Here is a 9,205-nt window from a genome sequence, read left to right on the forward strand (position 1 = left end):
AAAAAAAAGAAAAAAAAACCTGAGGATTTTGCACAGCGGTAAAATTTGTTTTTATCTCATTTGTGATGACAGAGCTGCATAATTTTTAAAATGTAGTTCTTTTGTGCCACTGAATCTGAACTGACTTACAGCTAACACTCCAGTAAATTTTCAAGGATCTGTAAACTGCAGGGGAGGAGATTGTTCATCTTTTCCCCAGGGAAGCAACTGGTGGATTTGAATTACTTGCCTTTGGGTTGGCAGGGCAATTCCTTACCATTAAGCTACCAGAAGTCACTAGACCTATACACTGTTGTTTATTGTTGTTGCTAAGTGCTGCAGCAGAGTACAACTCTTACGTTATATTGACCCTGTGAACAACAGCTCTGGACCCTGTCTTATATCCTGTGCCATCCTTATCACCCCCTAGACTTCAGTCCACTGTTGCCGACATTGTCAATCCATCTCATTGAGAGTCTTCCTTTCTCTTATTGATCCTCCACCTGTCCAAGTATGATGTCCGTCTCCCAACTAATAGCTGAATAGCCTCTTCAAACATGTGCAAATTATTTAAGACAAAGTTTTGCAACTCTTCCCTCTAAGGAGCACTTTCCACAAATATATTCATTATGATGTCTCTTCAATGAGAACAACCTGAGCAATAAAAACAAAAGCCAATACTTTTACAGAAACCTTAAAATGCCAACTAAATGTGCAGTAGAAAACTGAGTATTCATGGAAGCATTTTTCATAACAGTAACAAACTAGAAACTATCCAAATGTCTATCAAAAGAGAGATGAAACTGTAGCATGCAAAACCAAAACAACAATCAAAACCATTGCCATAAAGTGATTCTGAATCATCAAGAGAATTTAACAGTTTCCAAGATTGACGACTGTTAACAAAAAAGACTGTCTCATTTTTATCTCTCAGAACAGCTGTTAGGATCAAATAGCTAACCTTTTAGCTAGGTCTGGTAGCCTAGAGGCAAGAAGCTGCACTGCAATCCCAAACTCACATGGTTCAAGGCTACCAGCTGCTCTGTGGAGAAGGATGGGCAATCTCCTCCCCTGTAATTAACTGGCTTTGAAAACCCGCTGAAGCATCAGCTATAGGTTGGGTACAATCTATGATACAACAACAAAACACAACCTATTACAATAGGGTTCCTTATATTCAAATAATGGTATACTGGTGGCCTCGTGGTAAAATACTGTACTGCAATCCTAAAAGTACATGGTACAAATCCACCAGCTGCTCTGGGAGAAGGATAGGCAATCTCCTCCCAAGCTAGTTAACAGCCTATGAAACACGCACTCGCTGCAGGGTCAGCTATGGGTCCGTTCAGACTTGATGGCAGTCAACAAAAACAGCAGCAGCAGCAGCAGCAGCAGCAGCAGTAGAATAAATCAACAACACAGCCACCTGCCTCTAAATGGATACATCTGAAGGTGGTGAAAAAATACACAAAGTACAATGTCATTTATAAATGAAGTTTCGAAAGAAGTAAAATTAAACAACATAGTGTAGGAACTGCACATGCTTACCCCATAAAGAAAAGCAAGGGAGTAATAAAAATCAAATTCACAACAGAAGTTTACGGGAGGTACAGGCAGAGGTCAGCAAGTGGAGATAACAGGAAGGGATCATATGTGCCTTCAAATGTATTAGTAATAGCTGATTTCTAAGCTGTGAGGTGTTGCGATGTTCCGGTGAGTCAGAATGGACTCGACTGGTCCTCTAGTAGGTTTAAAAAAAAAAAAACACACAGATTGTACAACAAGAGAGTATCTTCATTTCTCCTGTGGAGCAGCTGGTGGATCTGGGTTGGAAGCACAATTCCTTACTCAGTGTGCTACCAGAGCTCCCTTTAACTAGGTGGTAGGTTTAATATAACACAAATGTCAGCTTTATCCTTTATAAATCTATATGCAAAACTTTTTAAAAATCGTCTGTCTTCAATGGATCTGAATGACAAAAAAACACCCTATAAAAGAGAAGCTTTTTGTTCAAGAAACAAGAGTGTTGGAAATAGCAGTGAGAATGCAGACTTATCAACATTGAGTATTTTCCTTCTCCTTTAGGCTTCTTACTTTCTGGACTTATACCCCAAATCTCATGCTTGCAGTGGGAAAAATCAATTTCTCTGGAAAAGGCTTATCAGAGAAGTGACAAGACAAGCTAAGGAAGGAAGTATTTAAAGAAAAAAGTGGAAGAGGTGGGTGAATTTGTTTAAACATTACATTGGAAATGAAAAGTCCATAAAATGCTGGGAAAAATACTGGCCAGTACAGGGGTAAGAGTTAAAAAATCTAAGGGCAAGTTCTCCTTTTCCACGCAATAACAAGTGAGTAATGAGGCTGAGATGCCGAACTTGACAAATAAATTACACTCAACTCTGGTATCAGAACTCGTTGGATGTATCAGTATCTCAAAGGGATTACAAAGACAGTAATGAACTAGTTAAGGAACATCTATAGTTTTTCCAGGGACAAAGTACCTGAGGTCTTGCTCTAATAGTTAAAGGAAGTGAGTTGTTTTGGTTTTGTTCTTTTTAAGCTAAATTGTTACTGTTCTGTACCTTCAACTAATCATCTGACACAGCTGAGCTTCAAAAACCTGAGTTCTAGTGGCTTAGTAGTAAGAAGTTACCCATCCACCAGCTGCTCTGCAGAAAAGATAGGCAGTCTCCAGTGCAATTTACTTTCTCAGAGAACTCGCTGGACCATCAGCTTTGAGTCAGTTCCAATTCTAGAGTACACAATAACAGAACTATAAATAAAAATTTATTATTACCTTTCACCTTTCTTCAATATTAAAATGAAACACCTTATATTTTCAAAATAAGGTGTTTATTTCAAAGTATCAACTGCATTTGTATCTTACTTGGATCCACACTTGGTACCAGGAGCCAAGAGATCAGGAGACCTACTGCACTGGGAAAGTCTGTAGCCCGGGGGCCTCTACAAATTACTGAGGGGGAAAAAAATAAAATAAAAAAAAAAATTACGGAGGAGTGATGATGTTAGTTTGAGGACTAAGATGAACCTGATTCAGTCACTGGTGTTTTCAATCACCTGCTGTGTATCTGAGAGCTAGATAATGAATGAAAAGGACAAAAGACCGGATGGCTTTAATCTGTGGTGCTGGAGCAAAGTACTGAAAATCCATCCATCCCATGGCCTGCCAAAAGAACAAATGTCTAGGTGAAGATGAAGCCAGAGTGCTCCTTAGAGGCACAGCTGGTGAAGCTTCGTCTCATACTTCGTGCATATTGCTAGGAGAGGATACTCCTTGGAGACGGTGGAGGGACAGTGAAGGAGAGGAAGACCCTCAACCATATGGAATGGCACAGTGACTAAAGCAACTGGCAAGTGTGTTTAGAGAGATTTTGAGGTTGGTATAAGACAGGGTTCAGATCTGTTGTTTATACTACTTGCTATGAGTTGTACTCAATATGACGGCAACTAAAAACAACTGCATCTGGCAGCTACTTTCAGTGTTTAAGATTATTGAGTTAATGACTCATATTCAAACAAATATGAAGAACAAACACAAAACAGCTACGTAGAGTTGATTCTGACTCATAACAACCTATACTCTGTATTCCAGAGTACAACTGCTCCTGATAGGTTTGAATCATTAAGTTTTAGGTTGTTAAGTGGCTACTGTTAGATGCTGTCAAGTCATTATGATTTACAGTGACCGTATGAACAGATCTCAAATCTTTGTCCTCCGATTGTCACAATCTCTGCCATGGTTGAACCCATTGCTGCAGTCACTATCAATCAATTTCATGGAGGGTTGTATTCTTTATGAGCCCATTTAGTTTCAGGATAGGGTAAGGTTTTGATCTATTGTCTGACAATAATTAAAAGCTCTGGAATTCTTTCAAAGTTATCTATAATTTGTTATGGTCCATACAATCAAATAAATGCCTCTGCATAGTTAAAAACTTCCAAGTAAAAACATCTTTCTTTTATAACAATGGTTATCTCTTGCTCCTCAACCTCTTTGGAATCCTGTCTGACTTTCTAGAGGTTCCCTGCTGTATTACTCCAGCCATTTAAAAAATAATTTTCAGCAAGATTTTATTTGCATGTGTTATCAATGACATTGAATGATCCATTTCCATACTGCTGAATCAGCCTTTAAAAATTGTCAAAAGGGAGGGAGCTCTTTCAGCTGGTTGGCCAAGTAGCATTCTTCCAAATTTCTTGGCATAGCAATATATTTATTTGCTAACGGATATTCTTGAATCTTTAATTTTACCAATACCTACGGTATCCTATGTTCTTGATCATGTGCTACTTCCTCAGATGGTTCTACACCAACCAATTCTTTTTGGCATAGTGAATCAGTGCATTTCCCCAATCTTCTTTTTTTTTAAAAATTTTATTTTATTATTTTTTGCGCATGTACCGTCAAATGAGATCTGACTGGTACAGGAGGAAATTGTCTCTCCTTCTCTGGCAGAGCATCTGGTGGAACCATATACCTTTGGGATTGCAGTACAGCTTCTTGCCACTAGGCCACAAGAGCTCCCCTCCCAATCTTCTTTTGATGCTTCCTGTTTCATTCAATCTTTTCTGCCCACAGACTCTCCTTCCTTGCTTTATAGGCTCCCAAAACCTGCTGGAGGGTCAGCTAGGAGCAGGTCTGAGTCAAAAGCGATTATCTAACTTTTACTTTCCTTATATATTATGTCCTTCCCAAACACAAATCCTTAATGTTCAATGCATCAAATCTGTAATTGAGATGGTTTTTTAAATTCAGATGGGATAAACTCAAGGTCCTATTTTGGCTCTCTGGGACTGGTTTTCATTTTCTTTGGCTTCAATGTGAACTTATTTGTAACTAATTGACCACCTGTTCCACAGGCAGCCTTTGCAATGAATTTAATCAATAGTAAAAATTTTGTCATATGATCTCTGGACTCATTTCTGTCTCTAAGGTCATATTTTCCAGTTACCAAAACTGTTTCCGACTTTTGCATTAACTATTATTATTACTATATCCTAACTGCATGTCTGACCAAATTCTTGATCTTTGGCATTAGTGACTGATGCATACATCTGAATGCTGCTGTAATAAAAGTCTTCACTGTACTTTAGGACATACTCTGAAAAGTTCCTTTTGATAATAAATGTGACATAATTTCTCTTCAATTTGACATTCCCACCAGAGTAGATAGTAGATGGTATGATTTTTATTTTTTTTTTAAATTCTTTGTGCATGTACCGTCAAATCAGATCTGACTGGTACAGGAGGAAATTGTCCCTCCTTCTCCGGCAGAGCAGCTGGTGGATTCGAACTGTGTACCTTTTGGATTGCAGTACAGCTTCTTGCCACTAGGCCACCAGAGCTCAAAATGGTATGATTTCATGATACAAAATGCCTAAGCACTGCTCATTAATGGCTAGAATGTTGATCTTTATGCATCCCTTTTTTTTTAAACTTACCATTTTCCTAGATTTGTGGTTTTGTATATGGCATGATCCAATTATTAATGTATGTTTAAAACTGCTTCTCTTTTGAGTCTTACCACATCAGAAAGGTCCTTTATTGAAAGTTTTCCTCCATCCCTAGTAACACTGTGTGTCCTTCAACCTGAGGTACTCAACTTCCTGCATCAGACAATCATTCATAGGCCTTTTGAGGGCATGTTTTTCAGAAGTAGATGGTCAGTCTTGTTTCTTAAGTCTGTAAACTCTGCTGAAACCTACCCATTGTGGGTGACTCTGCTGGTATGTGAAATAAGTTTCATAGCTCTCAGCTTCAGAACTACACGCAAACCACAAAAGCACAGCAAAGTGACATATACATAGTTGAGTTTTAGATGTGTACCCCAAAAACAATTCTACTGCTGTCAGGTCAGTTCTGATTGGGTTTCAAAACTGTTCAATCTTTTCTAGAGGAGATGGTCGATCTTTTCCCTACAGGGTAACTAGTGGATTCCAACTGGGTTTCAAAATTTTAAAATCTTTTCTAGAGGAGATGGTCCATCTTCCTCCTACAGTGTAACTAGCAGATTCCCACTGCCAACATTCCTGTTAGCGGCCAGACCCAGAGGCACAATATGACTGGTTAATAGCTGAGTAAAACCATTTGTGCCACCTAGACTACACGCTGTTGTTTAGTGCCATCAAGACAGAATAAACTCAGAGCTGACCCTCCAGGGGTTTTCAGAGGCAGTAAAATGCACAAGAGGAGACTATCTTTTACCTGCAGAGCAGTTGGTGGATTCAAACCATATGCCTTTGGGTTGCAGTGTAGCTCCTTACCCCTAGGCCACCAGAGCTCCCTTGTAGAGCCCACACAAGGAGTTAAAAAACAACAACTGGTAGCAGTAGTGATGGTGATATGTCATTTTCTAGCTCCACTGTGTTAAAAATTGATGTCATTCAGCACAGGTAACAATATCTCTTGATGCATTATGCATTGTGATTACAGAAATAAACAGTGATATCTAAATAGTAATATGACAGACAGAATAGACAAGAAATAGGAAAAGGTGGATTTGAGCCCTGAATATATCATGGACTGCTAGAACAGGTTTGTCCTGGAGAAAGTGACGCCAGAATGCTCCTTGGAGTCAAGGATTCTGAAGCTTCGTCTGACATACTATGGGCATGTTGCAAGGAGGGATTGGTCCTTGGAGAGGGACATCATGTTTAGCAGAGTGTAGGGGCGGTGAAGGAGAGGAAGACCTTTGATGAGATGGATCGATTCTGTGACTGGAGTGGTGGGAATGAGTGTATTTGGGATGGCTAGGTTGGCACAGGATAGAACAGCATTTAGAGCTCTTTTACATAGGGTCACTATGAGTCGCAAGCAACTTGATGGCATATAACAACAACAACTCTGCCCCAAGAATATGATTGGGATTCATTCTTAAACATGTTTAAGAATTTCTAAGTCAAAACAGGTACATTCAGTTCTCATTTAGCCTTACACTACTACTAGGATTTTAAAAGCCACAGGTGCACCAAAAAGGTAATTATGATGGAGACGTTATTGCCAGTAGGAGTTTGACCCAGTCATTTCAAAGTGATAGCAAATTAACATTAAAGGGCATTCAACATTTCCCTTCAGAACAGGTCCCAGGCAAGCAATCACTCTCGCTCCCTTCAAATCAAATAAGCTGACGCTATCCAAATTTCCCAGGCTTAAGAACTATCTCAGATTTATATGTACTCTACAAAAATATACTTTTAGCCCATATCTCTAGCATTTTTTACCTTTGTTTCCTTCGTAGTAATAGTGATAGGATTTCTATTCCTAATGCATGCATATCTGGGCATTACATATTGAAAATTTAACATTCAATTATTTATACAAGCAGATCCTAAAAATGTTTTAAAAAACCTAATGATTGTTTTAATACTTTCATCTAACTTGCGAAGGTTGTTTTTTTTTTCTTTTAAACTTAGTAATATTTTACTCAATTAACAAAGCCCTAGAAAGCAAGTAAACAGGATTTCTACTACCACTAGGAACTAAGGAAGTAGTGACTGCTTTTCAAAAAAATCTAGCATATACATCCAATTTTAGTTCCTATACAACACCACACATTCTATAGTATCTTTTGACATCTTACAGAACTTGGCCTATTAAGATAAATTAAGTCCAAAAGACGAACAAAATAAGAGTATTAGGTACTCAATAATAAACAGCAAAAGAGAAGACAAATATGCTTCAGAAAGGGTAGCTGAAAGCATGTATTAAAGAAGTCTTCCAGGAAGAGTACTTACACATATGACAGAAAATAAGAAGATGATACTAAGAATTTTGTTTCAAGCCTTCCTAGAAAACAACGGAGGAAGTATCTCTGACCTTCAGCCCTATGTATGGAAAGGGTAAATATATAAGAACCTGGAAGAAAGCTTTGAAGTGAGCATCCTCTTGAACGGTAGTGTTCTGATCACTTGGGAGGAGAGGGAACAGGCTCTGAAGTCTCACCCTTTCACAAATCACCTTGTTAGGATGGCCAGGAAGAGGTGCTGAATTGGCCCCGGGAGAAATCTGGGAAAAAGAGGGAGAAGAAAAGGATAGTTCATGGCTAGCCGCACCAAAGTGGAGAATCATGACTGTGAAGAATAGTCTGGCTTTCCTAGGTATGTGATGATTGTTAGCTGAGACTGAAAATTTTAAAAATTAATTTTAAACATATAAACAAAGAGAGGCAAAGGTTGCCTCTGGCAATGGATCATCCATCAAAAAAAATTCTTTAAAAAGTCAAAACAGCACTGCTTAAGAACACAAGAGCTTTCTGTTTTCCAGGTAATACCTACTGGTATTTTTTTGGTTGTTGTTGTTGTTGTTGTTGTTGTTGTTGTTATTAACTGTGAAATCCTAAAGAACAGATTTCATGTTACAAAAATGCCAAAGGACATCATATATCTTAAGTACAGAAAAATTAGTATCTGCCTGGACTAAGATTGAAAATTTTTAAGAAACTTTTTAACTTCCTAAATAATCATGCAAAGAAAGATGACAGATTTTAGAACACTGGCAAATTTCTCTATTAATCACAAATACAAAACATAAGAGTTTTACAGCGGAGATAGGAGCTTTCATTAAAAACAAAACAAAACAAAACCAAAAACTAACACCCCAAAACAAATCCAACCAACCTAGTCACTTTCCCAAGGAATGAAGAACAAGATCATAAATCCCAAAGAAATGACTGCATCCACTTATTGCTCGATTGTAGGTTAATTCCTTTAAAATCACATGTAAAACTCCTTTGTAAATGTACATACTCTGTAGATTTTTAATGATTTAGGTATAACCACTAAAAACACCTAATGCACTGCTATTTGATGATAAATTTCCATTCGAAGTTAGAGCTGGTAAACTTGCTTGTCCCTACATTGAATATTCCAGATTATGTTATTTTAAATGTCCTCCATCAAAATTTCGATGCCTTAGTCCCACATTTACGTGCCTATTTTGTAACAGTTTAACACTATGGTGGCCTGATGCAAGCCATGGTCTTTTCAAGCTTCCCATGTACCTGAAAGTTGGACAATAAATAAGGATGACAAAAGAAGAATCAGTGTCTTTAAACTGCAGTGTTAGAAAGAGTAATGATTATTTCATGGCTTGCCAAGAGAATAAACAAGTCTATCTTGGGGGAAATGTAACCTGCTGGCTCATTAGCAGCAAGGATGGTTAAACTTTGTCTCACATACTTTGGGAATGTTGTCAGGAGTGGGTAGT

At 38.1% G+C, this 9,205-nt stretch overlaps 1 protein-coding gene across 1 annotated transcript in view; it reads right to left on the reverse strand.

The window, feature by feature from the left end:
* The window catches only part of RNF38 (ring finger protein 38), a 61,987-nt gene extending 53,982 nt beyond the window's left edge, over positions 1-8,005 (reverse strand). The window contains exon 1 of the mRNA XM_006886845.1: positions 7,856-8,005. The gene's annotated coding sequence lies outside the window, so the exon portion shown is untranslated. The remainder of the gene's footprint in view (positions 1-7,855) is intronic.
* Positions 8,006-9,205: the final 1,200 nt, after the last annotated feature.

This window comes from Elephantulus edwardii, unplaced genomic scaffold (genome assembly GCF_000299155.1).
Source record: "Elephantulus edwardii isolate Elephantulus edwardi_28Jun2011 unplaced genomic scaffold, EleEdw1.0 scaffold00052, whole genome shotgun sequence".
NCBI classification, from domain to species: domain Eukaryota; kingdom Metazoa; phylum Chordata; class Mammalia; order Macroscelidea; family Macroscelididae; genus Elephantulus; species Elephantulus edwardii.